This window comes from Xenopus laevis, chromosome 2S (assembly GCF_017654675.1).
Source record: "Xenopus laevis strain J_2021 chromosome 2S, Xenopus_laevis_v10.1, whole genome shotgun sequence".
NCBI classification, from domain to species: Eukaryota; Metazoa; Chordata; class Amphibia; order Anura; family Pipidae; genus Xenopus; species Xenopus laevis.
In genome coordinates this window covers 141,341,020-141,358,542 of record NC_054374.1, presented here as the reverse complement: position 1 = coordinate 141,358,542, position 17,523 = coordinate 141,341,020, and positions in this window count along the sequence as shown.

Sequence of the window (17,523 nt, the reverse complement as noted above, 5' to 3'; positions counted from 1 at the left end):
TCTTTAGGGATTTGTGCCTAACCTCTAAGGAAGGAAATTCAGCAGAAACCTCTCGTGGACTGAAATATTATTGGGCAGAACTAAGTTCTAATCTACGTATATAAGTTACATTTGGAGTTCTGCCTGCCCAGATGTTCTGCTTAAGTGTCTGGCTCCGGCTGTTCTTTTCTCACCAGTCTATCTGGATCTGTTTAAAGCTTATTAAGAATCATTTTGCTATCTACTAAAATAAATGAATATATGAATGCAGTAGAGTTATCACATTGTCAGAGAGATACCAATTAACTGAACAAACATAAGAAACTAATTGATACTACTCTCCTATTCAGCCACGTTACTTTTATATTGATTTCTTTGACCGATCACTCTTAACTGCTAAATGTTTTCAGCCTCGGAATATTAGATGACTCTCTCTTTTTTTTTTAATTGAAATCGTTCATAATGTCAGGCAAATGTTTAAATAATTACAGTTTCTTTCCAGATTTGGATATATTACCCAGCTGCAAAGGCTTTGATGCAAAACCTGATTTTTGTCATGTTATTCAATAGCTGATTATTTGGCAGTTTGCTAATTTACACATAGAAAATGAGGATAATTAGGGTAAAGTATAGGGATTAAAATGAAATAGGGATTCATATTACAATAACAGATACCAACATTTATTCAGCGCAAGTTCTAATGTGTGGAATGAAAATGAGAACATCACACTACTATGGAGTTTTTGTTGCAAATACATGATTGAGACCTTTGTAGAGAAGATCTAGAGAAGGGAAATCCTATAGGTGCTGCACCAAATTCAAAATTCACTTAGGATTTTGTCTGAATGCTAAGCGTTTGGCCAAATCAAATCCTAAATTCATGATGCCTTATTGCTCTGGATAACAATTGTAAGTATGCAAATTAGAATTCATGTTTGATTTGATGTTTAGCTAAATCTTTTGTTGAGGATTGAGTAATAGGTTGAATGTATGATTATAATAAATTTGGTGCATCACTGGAGTCTTAAAGGCACAGTTCAGTGTAAAAATAAAAACTGGGTAAATATATAGGCTGTGCAAAATAAATAATGTTTCTAATATAGTTAGACATAACAGAAGAGAACTCAACTTCCTGCTTTTCAGCTCTCTAACTCTGAAATGGTCAACGACTTTAAGGGGGTCCACATTCACATTACTGATGTCTTATTTACTATGGTAGTGCTCACATTATTGATATCCTATTAACTATGGTAGTGCTCATACTGGCTCCAGGCAACTTTACCATAAATAAAAGTAAATATTGCCCCTAAAGTAAATATTACCGAACCGAATTCGAATCCTTATTTCCATATGCAAATTAGGGGCAGGAAAGAAAAAAAGTGGAAAAAAACCCCTTTCTTTTGTGACGAAAAGTCACATGATTTCCCTACCTCCCATAATTTACATATGGAAATTAGGATTCGAATTCGGTTCGGCAAAGCATAACGATCCGAAACCGAATCCTGGATTCAGGGCACCCCTACTTATGTATTTATTTTGGAGGTATGATAATTTTCAGTCTGTCTATCAATCAAGCTTTCACACAATGATGGAGTGCTCAGACCTAATGTGATGAATCCTTAGGACCAGGTGCTAGAACATTAATGAATCCAACGTGCCACGGGTCAAAGAAATCATATGCAATAGTCCAATATACTGCAGCACACTGAAGTGAATTGCTTCTCAGCAGGCAGATGATTTTATTTGCACAAAAAAAATTTTCCTTTCTGATCTTTCATGCCTTTCTTTTTTTCATACACCTTTCCATGTTCTAAAGTTCTGATCTCTGCTTCTTTGTTCTGTTTGGCTTTGCTTTCAGCTCCATGTCTCCTTTTCTAGGCACTAACTTTCTCTGTCATTTCTTATGCCCTCCTATTCTATCACCCTTTTCTTCTTTTCCTTTATGTTCTGGTGCCCCACCCCACTGTTTTCTGCTGAGCCCTTCTTTTCTCTCCAATTCTGATTTTTCATTATCTTTTCAACTGCACCTTTTTTCTGTTTTGCTCTAACACCCTTCCTTTTTCCTCCCATATTTTCCATTCAGATCCCTTCCGTGTTGTCCTGCAGTTTTATCTTTTAAACCCATGGGCGTTGTCTGCACACAGTTTAGGATTCTTTTTGTTCTGTTCCATTGTTTAGAAGTAAGAAATTACAGCAGGATAGGTACCTCTCCACCAATATAATACTTCTACCTAACTTAAGATTCGCGCAAGAAGTAAAAAGTTAACATTGGGACGGAATCTAAAACACATTCCCAGAGGGAGAAAGCAAAGACACTCTTGTAACAGAGCCACTTGGAAACCAATAAATGCATGGAAACTGAATACCTTCAGTAATATAAGTGGGTTATTTAAGAGCTGAAAATATTTGACCTATGGCACTTCGTATATTTTAACCATGACTTATTGAGCTTCTACCAGGACTGGGAAACATGCTAGGGAAATAAAAAAATAAAAATATCAATTGAGAAAAGTCACTAAATGTAGTCTACTATGAAAACAATATCTTTTGTGAAAGTGAACTACCTCTTTATAGATTTACAGTATCTTTCTTTATGCTTGCAATTAGCACTTATTAGTTATTGTTGACTTAAAAGAAGTGTAGGGGAAGGTGTAGTGATGTGCGGGTAAGGAAAAACTGAACCCACATCTGACCCTAACCCTAATCCGCAAAATGTTGGCATTGTAGGACCCGCAACCGACCATACCTGCATCTTCCCACTAAGTATGCTACTTCTCTTGTTAAAAGACATCACTCTTTAGGAACAGGGGAGTCTAACCCAGTCTAACCCACACCCAACCCTAACCTGCAATGGTTGGCCAAACTTCAACCGTAACCTAAATCCATAGGTCACTGTGGGTTTTGGGTCAACATGCACATCACTACTGAGGTGCCATGTGATCATGTGGGATCATGGAGAGATTGAATTATAATCAACAGGAGGAATGGTATGAGACATTTATCATCTATAGATCATTCAGAGGCATGATGATCTGCATGAGCAGTGATGGAAGATCTGCAGGAGTAAATACTATAGCATACCACACTTGAAAAAGAGCAGTCACTCGAAACATGTAGTGTGGAAATTAATGCACCCCGAATTTGCAGAATTATACTGCGTTTGACGTTTTCTGACAACTTTTGTGATTAAATACTACAGCATGACCAGAGAGAACAGGGTACCCCATCTTTTCAAATAATAAATGTTCTCTTGCCAATGTTCTTTTATCAGTTAATCTCAATACAACAAGAGTCATTTCCACTGGTATGAAACTGCATTGAGTAGCAGTTAGAAGCTTTTTGCTTCAGGCTTTGCAAACGCTGCAAAATCTGCAGTTCCTTCTGCACACACATTGTAATAGAAGTCATCTTTATAGCAGGCAGCCTGCCAACGTATCTATAAATCTGCACTCCTCAAGCCAACAGCACACCTCTTAAAAATAAACCCAAAGTTGAAATGTTCTCAAACATATATTTATCTAGATTCATTACTAGAAGACAGAGCAAATAATTTGCTAAAATGGGCAGAGACAAGTACGGAGAATTGGTTCAATGTGTCTCTCTCAGTGAATTAGGTCCATCTTCTGAGACTAGTAACAGCTACATTGAAACCAGAACTTAGACTGAGGCGAATGTCAAGAGATGTCAATTTCGCAGCAGGGCAGCAATAAATCAGCGATATTAAAATGTTCTTTATGTTTTTAATAATGTGTGATCATGTTAAGAAAACAGATAACTGGGTTTTTATTCAGTGGAATGAAAGCGATTGTGCCATCTCAGGAATTGTGGGTAACTTGTGTTGGCATTATTTTTAGGGATTTTATCTAAATTAGGTGTCAGGTGATCTCTATGGAATCTCTGGAGCACCAAAAGATCTTCTCTTGTCTCTTCTCACTTTCTCATCACTCTGGTCTCCCTGCCCACATCAAATCCGCTCTTCCTCTGCTTTATTCTTTGTCTTGTGCTGCATTTTCTCCTTTCATCTGTTTTTTCCTTTCTCCGTTTCTCTTCTGCTTTCTTCATTCTGTCTTTTTTAACTGTCCTCCTTTATGGCTTAAATTTTTTGTATAGTTTTTTACTGCTCTCAGCCCTCTATTCTCTCAAATTCTTCCTCCCTATTGTTCTTTCTTCATTTCTAGTACCCTCCATTTATCTTTTTAAGCTTGTTACTCTTTGTCCAAAACCTCTGATGTTTTTTCCCATTTGTGTCACTTATTTTTCACCTGTGTAGGTGTAGGTGGCATGGAACTCTTGGCTCCTTGGACAGCTGCTATATGTTCAAAAGGTCAAGGGCAGTGGTGTAACTATAGAGAAAAGCAGGGGGAAAGCAGGGGCCCGGGGAACAAGGGGGCCCAGACTGTGAGGTCTGCTTCCTCTATAGCTAATAAAAAAAACCTCCTCCCCAGCAGGGCAGAGACGGGACAGAGTGCATCAAGCTCCTCTGAAGATTCTTTTGCAGGGGGCCCGGCACACTCTAGTTACGCCGCTGGTCAAGGGAGCAGTTACATGGGAAAGAGAGGCTTGATGAAGATTGAATGGATAAGATAAGTCTTTGAAACAGACATGGTGCTAGACATGCTCTTAGTTTCACATGTGCCCTCATTAATGTGATTTATTTGTGATAAACTTCAGTCACTCTTTACTGCTGCACTTCAAGTTGGAGTAATTCCACCTCCCCCCCTTTCCTCCCCTGCAGTCTATCAGCAGAACAATGGGATAGTAACCAGATAACAGTTCCCTGACACCTGCATTGCTAAAAAAGCTTTTATGCCCCATTGAGTGGTAGATATTAGAATACTACTCAGTAATAAAACACCCAAGTCTGACTGCGACTCCTCCAATTGCATTGATTACAATAGGACAAACAATAGGTGATCTGCAAGCAGTTGCATTTTGAAGTGCTAGCTCATTCTGAAGGCACAGGACCAGGCACAATGACATGAGATGGCTGCCTACACACCAATATTACAACTAGAAAATGCATTAAAATAAAATTGTAAAAATAAAATGAATTATTTGCAATGTACATAGTGTAATCTAGAATCCCTTTCCGGATGATATTACACATAAATTATGATATTACTTAGTATATAATATATGACACGATCAATACTATTTCATAACATAACAGTGTGTAAGAAAAGAAATTACTCAAAAACTAAAAAGAGGACGGTGTTTTGAAGTACAAAGTCAGCAACCCCACCTACTTAAGGAAAACTATACCCCTGAACAATATAGGTCTCTATAAAAAATACTGAATACAACAGCTCATATGTAAAACTCTGCTTCATGTAAATAAACTATTTTCATGGTATTTTTTTAGTAGTATGTGCCCTTGGGTAATCATAAATAGAAAATTGCCATTTAAAAAAATAAGGGTAGCCCCTTTGGATCCTAGGATTCACGGTGCACACAAACCAATCAAACAAACCATACATGTAGGGTCACATGAGCCAATTCAAAGACAGAGTTCTGTCTTTTGCCTTCACACTTTGTCTTGTTACAGTTAGAGCTGCAGTATTTCTGGTCAGGTGATCTCTGAGGCAGCACACAGACCATAACAAAATGGTGGTTCAGTGAAAGAGATGTAAAAGGGCAATATTTAATTAAATATATATATATATATATATATATATATATATATATATATATATATATATATATATATATATATATATATATATATATACCAGTTTGGTAAGATTCTTTAATATGCCACTTAATTTCATATACACTATCTGTTTCTTAAGTATTCATTTCGGATATAGTTTTCCATTAATATCTTAACTCAATAAATGACAGCAAGAATTCTGCTCCGTTACTACCTCATAACTCTCCTCTTTTTAGATAATAAATCTCTGTAACTAGATTTTTATGCTTTACTTTTGGGTTATAGTAAATTAATACACCCAATGTATTTATGCACCAGCTCTGTATTTATACAGTGGTGATTAGTGATGATTAGATGAAACGCCCGCGAAAATTCGCGGCAAAAACGGGCGCCGGCGTCAAAAAAACGGGCGCCGGCGTCAAAAACGAGCGAACGACGTAAATTCGCCCATCACTAGTGGTGATCCCCATAGAGGTAAAAATGTCTTCTCTCCTTTAAACCTGGACTATAGGTAATGGGTTTCCCCCCTACTATACCTAAGGAAAGCAAGCATTTGCAATTTATTTAGCTTTGTGTTATCCTTGTACCTAATAAGTAAAGTACATGATTTTCTTGTATCTAGTAAGAATTCTAATTTTAGTGGCATTCATGCTTAACCCAAAATAACCCAACTACAATGCCTAATAAAACAGTGTAGCCCTGCTGTGCTGACCATTTCTTCTGCTCCATGATCATAGATCTAATCTCTGTTCCACAGCAATGAATAGGCACAGTGTACCATTCCTGCCTATCACATATTGCTTTCTGTTGCTTTTGCTCAAAGATTTAATCTGTGACCCTGAGCAATGAAACAGCGCTGTGTATCATTCCATCAGATATGATTTTGCTTTCTGTTGTTTACAAATACCCCATTTGCTTGGCTTGTCTCTCTCTTTGTTTCAGGAAAACTAATTACACCATGCTAAAAAAACTTAAAGGAAAACTATACCTCCAAATAATGTAGGTTTCTACAAAAATATGTTGCAAAGAAAAGCTCATATGTTAAACCCTACTTCATGTAAATATACAATTTCATAATATACTTTTTTAGTAGCCAGGCCCGGGCCACCCTGGCTCTGAACACCACCCAAAGAGTGTAAAAGGACAATACTGTATTTACTTAAATATATGTAACCCCATCTAGGCTAGGCTAGACCTAGGAAACAGGCAGAGCACTGGTTACATTTGACCCTCTGTCCCCAGGATGGGCCTTTGCTGCTTGAAAGGATGAAGGGATTGTGTTGTGCAACTACACCTCATTTGTGCTGTGTGACTAAATAACAGAATTGGACACCAGATCAAAACAAACAGTAACAGGCTTTATTCTCTTAAAGTGCAGATCAGGGTTTTAATATTCACAATTCATTGAGGTTTATCACAGACATGTCAGGTAACTTCACAGCATTTCAGAGTCAGCACCTTGTGACATCCCTGTGGAGATAGCGTAGATAGATGAACCCTCAGGATCTCTGTACCGTGACCTGGATCCCCACATGTTGGATCAGGGAGATCACTATACCTAAATCCCTATTATGCTGTGACCCTTGGACTACCTCTTGGAAGAGCTACCCGCTTGCCATCCCTCCTACTTGGAGCCAGGCTGATGTTGCTCACTAGTTCTACAGTATCTGCCTCACTTTCCTACAAAATACTTTACAGAGAATTACCCTGTCCTGACCACACCTCATTCACGGGGTCTTTTTATCCCTGACTTCACCCAGGGCCTCACCACACTCGGGGCCTTCACTTTACTGGGGCCTTAACTCCGGGCTCCCAGTGCATCCACTTCCTCCTGAAGTAGCAGGGGAAAGAAGCACCCACCCTCTGCCCAGCGGTCAGCACTGTATTGAGGTGTGCCAGGAACTTGTCAGCTTCTGGGCCAATGATACACTGTACACATTATGCTAATAAGCACAAGTAGATACATTGGCTTTTGCCCAGCAACCAAAGAACAAGGAAATGTAGACATTTAAAGCCTTAGGGAGCATTAACCCTATGGGTCCCTACATCTATTTTAGCACTGATCGCATTGACTTCTATGGGATTTCAACTGCTTCTATTTGGCAAATTTTTGTACACAAAACTATGCAGCCCAATTAATTCCATCCAGGATGCGGCATCCTTGCTATCATGATCTTGACAAACTGCAGCTGGCAGATGAGATTCAATGTTGATAAATGTAAAGTCATGCACTTGGGATGTAAAAATATCCAAGCCACTTATACCCTTAATGGGACTGCACTAGGAAAATCCATAATGGAGTCCTTGTATATAATAAACTTGAGCTGCATTAAATGGGGCATAGATTTGCCGGAGGAAGGTGTCATTCTTCCACTGTTTAGACCACTGGAAAGGCCTCATCTAGAATATGCCGTACAGTTTTGGTCTCCATCACTCAAACAGGACATTAATGTATTAGAGAGGGTACAGAGAGGAAAGGACCAGCCCAGCCCTCATACCAGCCTAGTCACCGATCTGTGAGGATCTGTCTGCGACTCTGATATAATTATATTTTAAAGAGGTGACTGTCACAGTGCTGTGATTCCATTTGAAAAGTCTGTCCTCTGCTTCAGGTTCCTTCATGATTTTTTAGCTGATTTTCTCTCTTCTGGAGGGCACAATAATACCACTCAGGAGGTGACCACCGAATTATGGCCTGTCAATGGGCCTAGAAGAAATACCTTGCAACTTTTTACTCTCCAACAAACGTGATGTGCACTTGTTAAATTTAAACGTTCGTAAGTACCCATCCAATAGCCACCTGTGGTGAATTTTAAAGGGTAACTACACCAAATAGTCTATTTTGGTTGTGGAACTAAAACTCCCAGTAAAATACTACACTATAAAAAATTCATCTTTTTCCTTTTTCCATCATACTCTTTCCCTTGAGCTTTTAATTAGCGCTGACCTTTAAAGAAAATTTTGGACTGTTGTTTTGCACTCGAGGAGAAACAAGGATCGTTGGGTCGGACAACCAAGGGGAAGACTCAGAGACTTTGGTCATTTAACTTTTTTATAAGTTTATTTATTTATTTATTTTTTTAATGGCAGCTAACTGGTATAAGGTATGGAAAATCTTAGCTATGAGGAAAGACTGGCCAAATTGGGGATGTTCATGCTGGAGAAGTGTTGATTAAGGGGTGATATGATAACTATGTATAAATATATAAGGGGAACTATGTATAAATATAAAAGGAGATCATATAATAATCTCTCTAATGCTTTATTTACCAGTAGGTCTTTCCAACTGACACAAGGTCACCCATTCCAATTAGAAGAAAGGAGATTCCGATTAAATATTCAGAAGGGGTTTTTTACAGTGAGAGTTGTGAAGATGTGGAATTCTCTCCCTGAATCAGTTGTACAGGCTGATACATTAGATAGCTTTAAGAAGGGGTTGGATGGCTTTATGGGTTATGGGAGATAGCTCATAGTACAAGTTGATCCAGGGACTTGCCCGATTGCCATCTTGGAGTCAGGAAGGATTGGACTCAACGATCCCCCACAGGGATCTTCGTCAGGAGAAAACAGAAAACAGCTGTTTTTCTCCTGGCGAAGATCCCTGTGGGAGATCGAATCGTTGAGTCCAATAAAGATTCTTTGCTTTTGCATCAAGTCCCTGAGTGCTGCATCCTGCTTTATGTTCTATATATCCTTTGCTGGCACCCAGGCAAAAACCTAGTCAACGGTGTGCACCTTGGATTTGGGAATATATATATTTAAAAGGTTAAACTTTTTTTAACCTAAATTACTATGTTACTATGTATAAAGTTTTTCATGGTTTTTACACTTTCATGGTTTTGACATTCGAATGTTAGTAAATAAGCCCCCAAGTGTCCATCAAGACATTGTCTTTGTTTATTCCATATGACAAAACAATTTAAAGGGTGCTTCTTCACAATGCAGCACAAAATATACCAAAACAGAAGAGTCTTGCTTGAGCTATCAGCACATAACCAGGGCCTTCTTCCAGACACTGGAACATACCATAAGGCAATACGTTTTATACAACTGGAACCCTTTGACACCCCTTCTGCTGGTGTTAGACACTTACCTTGCAAGGGTTTATTCCTCCAATCTGGACTCCTCTTACACTCTCTGTTTCTCCAGAGATCTGGCTCCCCTGTGCCAGCCTGATCCAAATGACAGATTTTGGTGGGGCCCTCATGCTCTCTGTGCCCACCAGCAGCGTGTTGATGTCTCACCGACCCCTCCAGCCAACACGAGGCATTCATAGTCTCAGAGAGAATCAAGGGGAAATATGAAGTTTTTGTTGCCGTGTGACAGTGAAGCAACAGGGGCAGGGCCATGACATCAGAGGTGGGGCTATGCCATGGTGATTGGCGGATTGTATTTCAATCATAAGAAATCCTGCCCAGTTTCTTAATTTGGAAAACTGGACAGACAGTTTTGACCAGGGCAGCCCTTCAAAAAATTAGGCTGTCCGGCTCAAAACCGGACAAGAGGCAACCCTACTCCCCTCCTCCATGTACAGAGACCAGATAGCCTCAAACTCTTAGTACACCATTGCATGCACATACCCATGGAAAATACTTTATTTTATTTCCTGCTTTTCTTTTCTCATTTACTTTTACCAACTTGTCATGTATCCAAGTTTGAAGTCATTGGATCCACATATCTAGCTGGACATAAATTTACCTTATGTAGTGCATGCTTCGTTCAGTCCACTCTTTATGGGGCACATTTACTTAGGGTCGAAGTAAAATCCTTCGACTTCGAGTATCGAAGTCGAAGGATTTACCACATTTCCTACAATCGTACGATCAAAGGAAAAATCATTAGATTGAACGATTAAATCCTTCGATCGAACGATTTTCCTTCGATCAGAAAATTGTTAGGAAGCCTATGGGGACCTTCCCCATAGGCTAACATTGCTCCTCGGTAGGTTTTAGGTGGCGAAGTAGGGGGTCGAAGTTTTTTTTAAAGAGACAGTACTTCAACTATCTAATGGTCGAATGGTCGAATAGTCAAACGATTTTTAGTTCGAATCGTTCGATTCGAAGTCTAAGTCGCAGGCGAAGGTCGAAGTAGCCAATTTGATGGTCGAAGTAGCCAAAAAAATCATTTGAAATTCAACGTTTTTTTTCTATTCCTTCACTCGAATAGTGTGCATTTGAAGCTTATTTTCCAGATCCACTGCACTTCCTTCATACTTTTAATTCAATTAACCTTGGAGTGATTTCACAATTACCTTTGTATTTTAGCAGATTTATTCTGCTGAATTGCAAATTATACCTGATGGTAGCACCCCCAGACCTAACCCAACAGTGGTCCTCTACCTATAGATGTTGTTCATGTTGTAGTTCTCTTCTCTATAAAAACGACAGCAGACAAGAATCAGCCTGTGAGACAAATGCTTTGGTCTGAAAATCAGGAAATGCCCCCAAGCAATGGCCAACTTATGAAAGATATGGTCAGTAGTAAATAGATGACCATGTGGGGTTTACTATGGCATTGATATGGTGGCTTGATAACTTTATCATCATAAACTAGTGACGATATTTGATAATATCTGCACTTGCAGAGAATTAGTTACTTGTTAAACATCATGGATTGTATATTAATCAATCTTATTTCTGTGTAATTCTGCAATGAATTATGGGCCATTATACTTTTAAACAATATAAAGGGCAAGTGGCTCAATTGATTGATGTAACACACGCCCTCAGTGTGAATTTCCTATCCCATTATGGCATGTTATCTGCATTCAATAATTCTTCCCTGCCTTATCTTTATAGCGTGTAAACTTTGCTTCATCCCTATTGAATTCATTAATAAAGGGAATGATATTTTCCTCCAACAGTAATGATTCTTTGTTGGAATAAATGGTGTCAGCCAAGAAAAAGTCAAGTTCACTTTTTTTTTAATCTGAGTCACGAGTAAACATTATGACATTTGAGGTTAGTCTGCAAAATGCTTAACAATAACCTACCGCTGTCTTTTAGTGGATAAACCATGGAAATATGAAAATGACGTTTTTTCCATTCCAAGAACAAAGAACTTCTTATTATTTTATACTATGTAAATATTTTCATTTCTTTCACGGGGGTAACACTATAAATCTTACTCTTTTCAAAAGAGCCTTGGAAGTTCATAAAATGGGTTCTGGCCGATATTCAGTACTGTGTGCACTGGTTCAGTCCTGTTACATCTCATGGAATGTTAAAGCAAATAGATATTTAAATATCTTTTTTTTTTTAATTTCAACGGCCAAATGTGTTTGTTTTAACGTCATGAGATGTACCAACATATTTATTCATCATTTAAATGGCTAATAAGTGCAAGAAGAAATATTTAAGGGTTGCTTTAAAGGAAAACTTTACCACCAAAAGGACTACTTAAAGGAGAAGGAAAGCTCCAAGACAGTTTATTGCCAACAGATTAGCCACAATAGTGCAAGCTAGAATGCTATATTTATTCTGCAGAATGTTTTACCATACCTGAGTAAACAGCTCTAGATACTGTGTCTGTTTGTTTAGGATAGCAGCTCTCATATTTGCTTGATATGACATCACTTCCTGCCTGAGTCTCTCCCTGCTCACTAACAGCTCTGAGCTCAGATTACAGCAGGGATGGGAAGAGGGGGGGGAGAGGAGCAAACTGAGCATGCTCAAGCCCTGCCCTGGAGGTTTATGCTGAAAACAGAAAGCCTGATACAGAAGCCCATGTGTACACAATAGAAGGAAAGAAATGTAGTGTAGTAATGTAGTCTTTTGACAAAGGACTCAGAGCAGAATTACTTTGAGGGTTTACTGGTGTATTTATATAGACCTTTCTGATAAAGCTTACTTCATTTTAGCCTTTCGTTCTCCTTTAAGCAAAAGATAGTTTATGTCATATTAAATAGCATATTAAAGAATCTTAAAGAATCTTAGCAAGCTATAATGTATATTTAAGTAAATATTGCTCTTTTACATCTCTTACCTTGAAACACCATTTTATGTCTCTGTGCTGCCTCAGAGATCACCTGCTTTGTTTGTGTAAACCGTGAATTATAGGATTCCAGGGGGCGGCCCTTAGTTCTTAAAATAGCATTTTAAGAACTAAAATTTTCTATTTAGGATTACACAGTGGCACAAAAAAGTATATTATTATGAAAATGGTTTATTTACATGAAACAGAGTTTTAGATATGAGCTGTTTTATGCAATATATATTTAACCTACATTGCTTGCGGGTATAGTTTTCCTTTAAGTTGCAGAAAGCAGTGTGCAGTTCCACACCACAATGTCCCAGAAAGGTGCATTTTTTCTAGATAAAAACACATTTATTCACAGGTGGCAGAATTGTTTGTTGATTAAAAAGTTTGAAGAGATATAACATTTATACATTCAGGGGGTTATTTATTATAATCCAAATTTTTCTCATGTTTTAAATAAAAAAAAATCTGACCAAACTAAAATCCATGATTTACCCTTATACCCTTGTTATAAAAACAAAAAATCAAAACGGGAAAAAAACACAACTTTTTCAGATTGTCGCATGAAAACCAAAACTTTTTTAGATTTGACGCCAGAAAAGTCCGGATTTTTCATGAAATCGGTGGAAAAGTTCGAAATGTTTGGATTACAGGTATGGGACCTGCTATCCAGAATGCCTTTACTTTTCAGGTGAAAACCTTTGGTCAGACCAAGTTTAAATGGAACAAAATAATAAATTCTGGCTTCGGTGCAAGTAAACTGAAATGAAAATCACAACAACATTATGTAAATTGGTGTTGTTTTCGATAAACAAGACATAAAAACACACAAATAGAGTGTGGCATCTGGCATTGGGCCATTGCTCAGAAATGAACAAGCATTATCGCTTTCTCAGCTCTCAATGAATAGCATTATTCTGCAATGCTCATACGTTCCTGCAGCATGAGAAAGGAATCAACAAGCTGATGTGTTGCATAAAGGACACAAATACTCTTTCTTAACATAGAATTCTTAATGTGAGAAAAGGACCCTCAGAACAAAATTAGTCTGAAAACAAACCTCTCAAAAATTCTTCTTTCATTCAATCACAATTGAATCAGCAAGTGCAGATGTGTCCTGGGTATTTTAGCCGCTTGTTAAAGTACTCCACATTGTGGTACTTTGCCAAATCTGCCCCTAAATGAGTTATTGAGAATGTATCTGAAATAGATTTTGTAAAAGCATTGGGTTACAAATATAAATCTGATCCGTTTCAACAAAAATTTATGAAATGGCAAAAATTCTCCAAAATGCATTAAAGACTACGGGAGTCAAGTTTTTTCCTCACGCAATGTGGCGCGGCAAAAGTTTTGGCTCATCACTGCCACCATACTCTCTGACATCTCTGGATAACACAAGGGGAAATCTGGTGCTTGAGTTCTTTGCATTGATGGTTTAACCACAAGAAGCCTAACACCAACAATGCCTCTGTGGAGCATAGAAGTGTTTACCTACCTTTCTCTATCTATCTCATGTTCCTAGAACAGTGGTTTAAACAATTGTAGGCTTAAACTCCCCTTTGCGCAGATCCGTTTCTAAATGATTAGGTTAACACACACCATAGGTTGCCATGGAGAATCCCATTGGGGTTGCTTTAAAAATGGTTTGCTATTTCGGCAGTTGCCTGTTGCTTCCATCTGGGAACCTAATCAGACATTGCAGAAAGTTCCACTAGAAAACATGGGCATAACCATTTCAAAGAGCAATACATAAGACAACTATTAATATTGAAAGTGGTGAGTGGTGTTACCTGGCAGTTCTATTAAGAGGTGTACAGTAGTTGGCCATGAATGTATTGAGACACAAGAGAGGAGATGTAGTCATGTAATTTCTAGAGAAATAAAGGGTTGGAATTAGAGCAATAGAGTGTGTTTGTGTCTTAATATACATATTCACTTTTAAGAGATCTGCGCTTTTTACTCTCTGCATAGAGTTTCACAGTTTGTTATCCACAAAAGTGCTCAAATTCTCAGTTAAGGAGGCCCCCAATACACTTCCATTTAGGATATCCTGTTGCTGTAATATCCTGCATGTAAATTAATTTAGCACAATTGTGACCTGATTTTAGAGTGGTTCAGCGTTCAGCTACTGAACCACACAAGAATCCCTAAACACTTGAGTGGTTTCTTCATTAGAATATTATAGCTTTTTCCCCTGCAAAAAAATATTCAAATAAAAAAGTATTTGAATTAAGAAAACACACAAGAATTTAGAACCTCTCGTGTGTCTTTAGTAGCCAAAAGGCTCGAGCATTCTTAAATCGGCCCCTTTGTGTAATCACCAAAACAGGCATAGTATTGCCAACCTCAAAGTCATAAATTAAAAAACAAAGGGCCAAGGACGGACCCTGCGGTAATCTACCAACAACACTGGTCCTTTAGAAAAATTTCCATATACAACCAAGTACAAAAGTTCGGATCCAGCCCAATGTTTCCTTAATTTAATCATTAACCTTTGTGGTATTTTATCGAATACTAGGCTTTTACTCACCTTCTTATAGAAGGCATTTAAATTAGTCTGTCAAGATCTTTTATGCATAAAACCATGCTGGCACAAACTCATAGTACAGGTATGGATCTGTCATTCAGAATGCTTTTATGGATAACGGATCTTTCCTTAATGTGGATCTTCATATCTTAACCCTACTAGATTATTATGTAGTTATTAAATAAACTCAATGAATGGTTTTGCTTCCAATAAGGATTAATTATATCTTAGTTTGGATCAGGTATAAGGAAATTTTTTATTATCACAGAGAAAAAGGAAATTATTTTTAAAAATTTTTATTATTTGATTAAAATGGAGTCTATGGGAGATGGCCTTCCCATAATTCAAAGCATTTTAGAAAACCGATGTCCAAATAAAGGATCTCACACCTGTACAATGGGTCCTAGTTACTAACTTTCAAATTTTTCTTTTTTTCATGAATCTCCAAAAATTTGTGTTTTTTCTGTATTTATGTACAACTCTAAAAATGTTACATTCATTAAGTGAAAAAACTGTGCTAAGTAAAAGCTGCCAAGGTCCCATAGAAGTCAATTGGAGGAATGTAATTAAAATCGCAAGCGTTACTTTAAATGGCATTTTTGCGAATGCTTAGCGCTACTCGCAATGAAAAAACATTCGCTGGCAAATATTACATTGCGCCTGTTAATAAACAGGCCTCTTAATTTAGCTCTTCAATGGGAACTAAACGTAACTCCTTTTATAGCTACTGAACCTTAATTCTTCATTGTTACTTGATGGGGACCTTCACTCTTTGTCTAGTGTATTAAGCTAGTGATTAACCAACAGTGTCTGTACAAGTACAAGCCCTGTTGCAGACTGTGCCAGCTCATTAACGTAGGTGGATGAATGAATAGCCTTATATTTGCACCCATTTTTGGAAACATAAAGGAACCCACAGTTTTGCATATTTACAGCGAGTCACTGTTTACTTTCTCTATCTGTTTTGATATTTCTCTGAAAGCCTACAGAATAGGAAAACCGAGCGAGGGTGTTGATATAACAGAGGCCAGTACGACAAATCTATGGTATGGTTAATGCAGAAACAATTAGTAGCACAACCAGTGAAAGCCAAATATTGCACGCTATAAAATGCAAGGAGTGTTTAAAGTGAATTTTTTCTGCAGTCTTTCTTCGCAAACGTTATTTACACGGTACAGAGCTTTCAAATGAGCACAATTTATTATCAATGTCTACAGTAAAGTCTCAATTTTTGCCAGATGTGTTCCGCATCTCGTTTTCTGTTACTCATAAAACAGCAAATAAAAAAGAATAGTAATCATTAAATAATCACTGAGCATTTTATGAAATGGAGATCATTTAGGCACATTAGTGCTACAAGGCTAAATCTTAAAATTCCATTAAAAAAATAAGTTGAAAGTCCCGACATGATTAAAGTAAAGGTAAAAAAAACCTCTTATTTCTAGTACCTTGTAGTATGCCAGCAAGCGACAAACTATGATCTAATGTGCTATTTTAAGTATCTTTACAAATCAGAGGTTACATTTTATGAAAGTGAATGTTGTCTCAATATGTCAATAGGAGTGAGCCTCTATTCGGGGAGTAATTGTTTTGAAGCAATCCCAAGTGAATTCACCTTTCCAGATTAGAACATGATGTCACCATTAGGATGAAGTCATTGGCAATGTCTTAGGCTAATGAGATGTCGAAGAGGAAAGTAATTGGAACTAAACTTAACTCTTTTAATGGCCACTGAACCTGACGTTTATTCTTCTTCTAAGCAGTGTTGGGAGCCTTCATTTTTCAGTACATCTGTTTATTAAAGGAAAACTATACTCCCAAAATGAATACTTAAACAACAGATAGTTTACATCATATTAAGTGGTATATTAAAGAATCTTACCAAATTAGTATAACTCTTCTTTACCACACTTGTAAAATTGGACCAAATGCTCTTAAACAGCGATTAACCCCTTGCAATCCAGGGCCCTGAGTTCTCTTTGCGGATGAAAGATACTGGGATTTACAGCACGCTCAGTGCCTCCACCTAGTGAGCATTGAGGATCACACCCCAGGGGAATTCCACTAGGAAAATAAAACACAGCTTGCAGTAAACCAAGAGAAATTTTATATAAAGAATAAAGGAATGAATAGGTTAAACAGTGCAATGCAAAAATATTTCTACACTGGGGAAACGTGGTTCTGTCTAGTAACTAGCACAGTTTCTCTCCACTGTGGGTGGACAACACAGTTCACTACACATGAAATGTCCCTTTTCCCCAGAGATCTTTATTCCCCAGCAGCGCTACCTGCCCCAATTGCAGGTAGGGTCAATACCAACCAGACAGAGCAGTATGGAATCAAGAAGCAGAAGCATAGTCAAGGACACAGACATTGTCAGACTTGGATG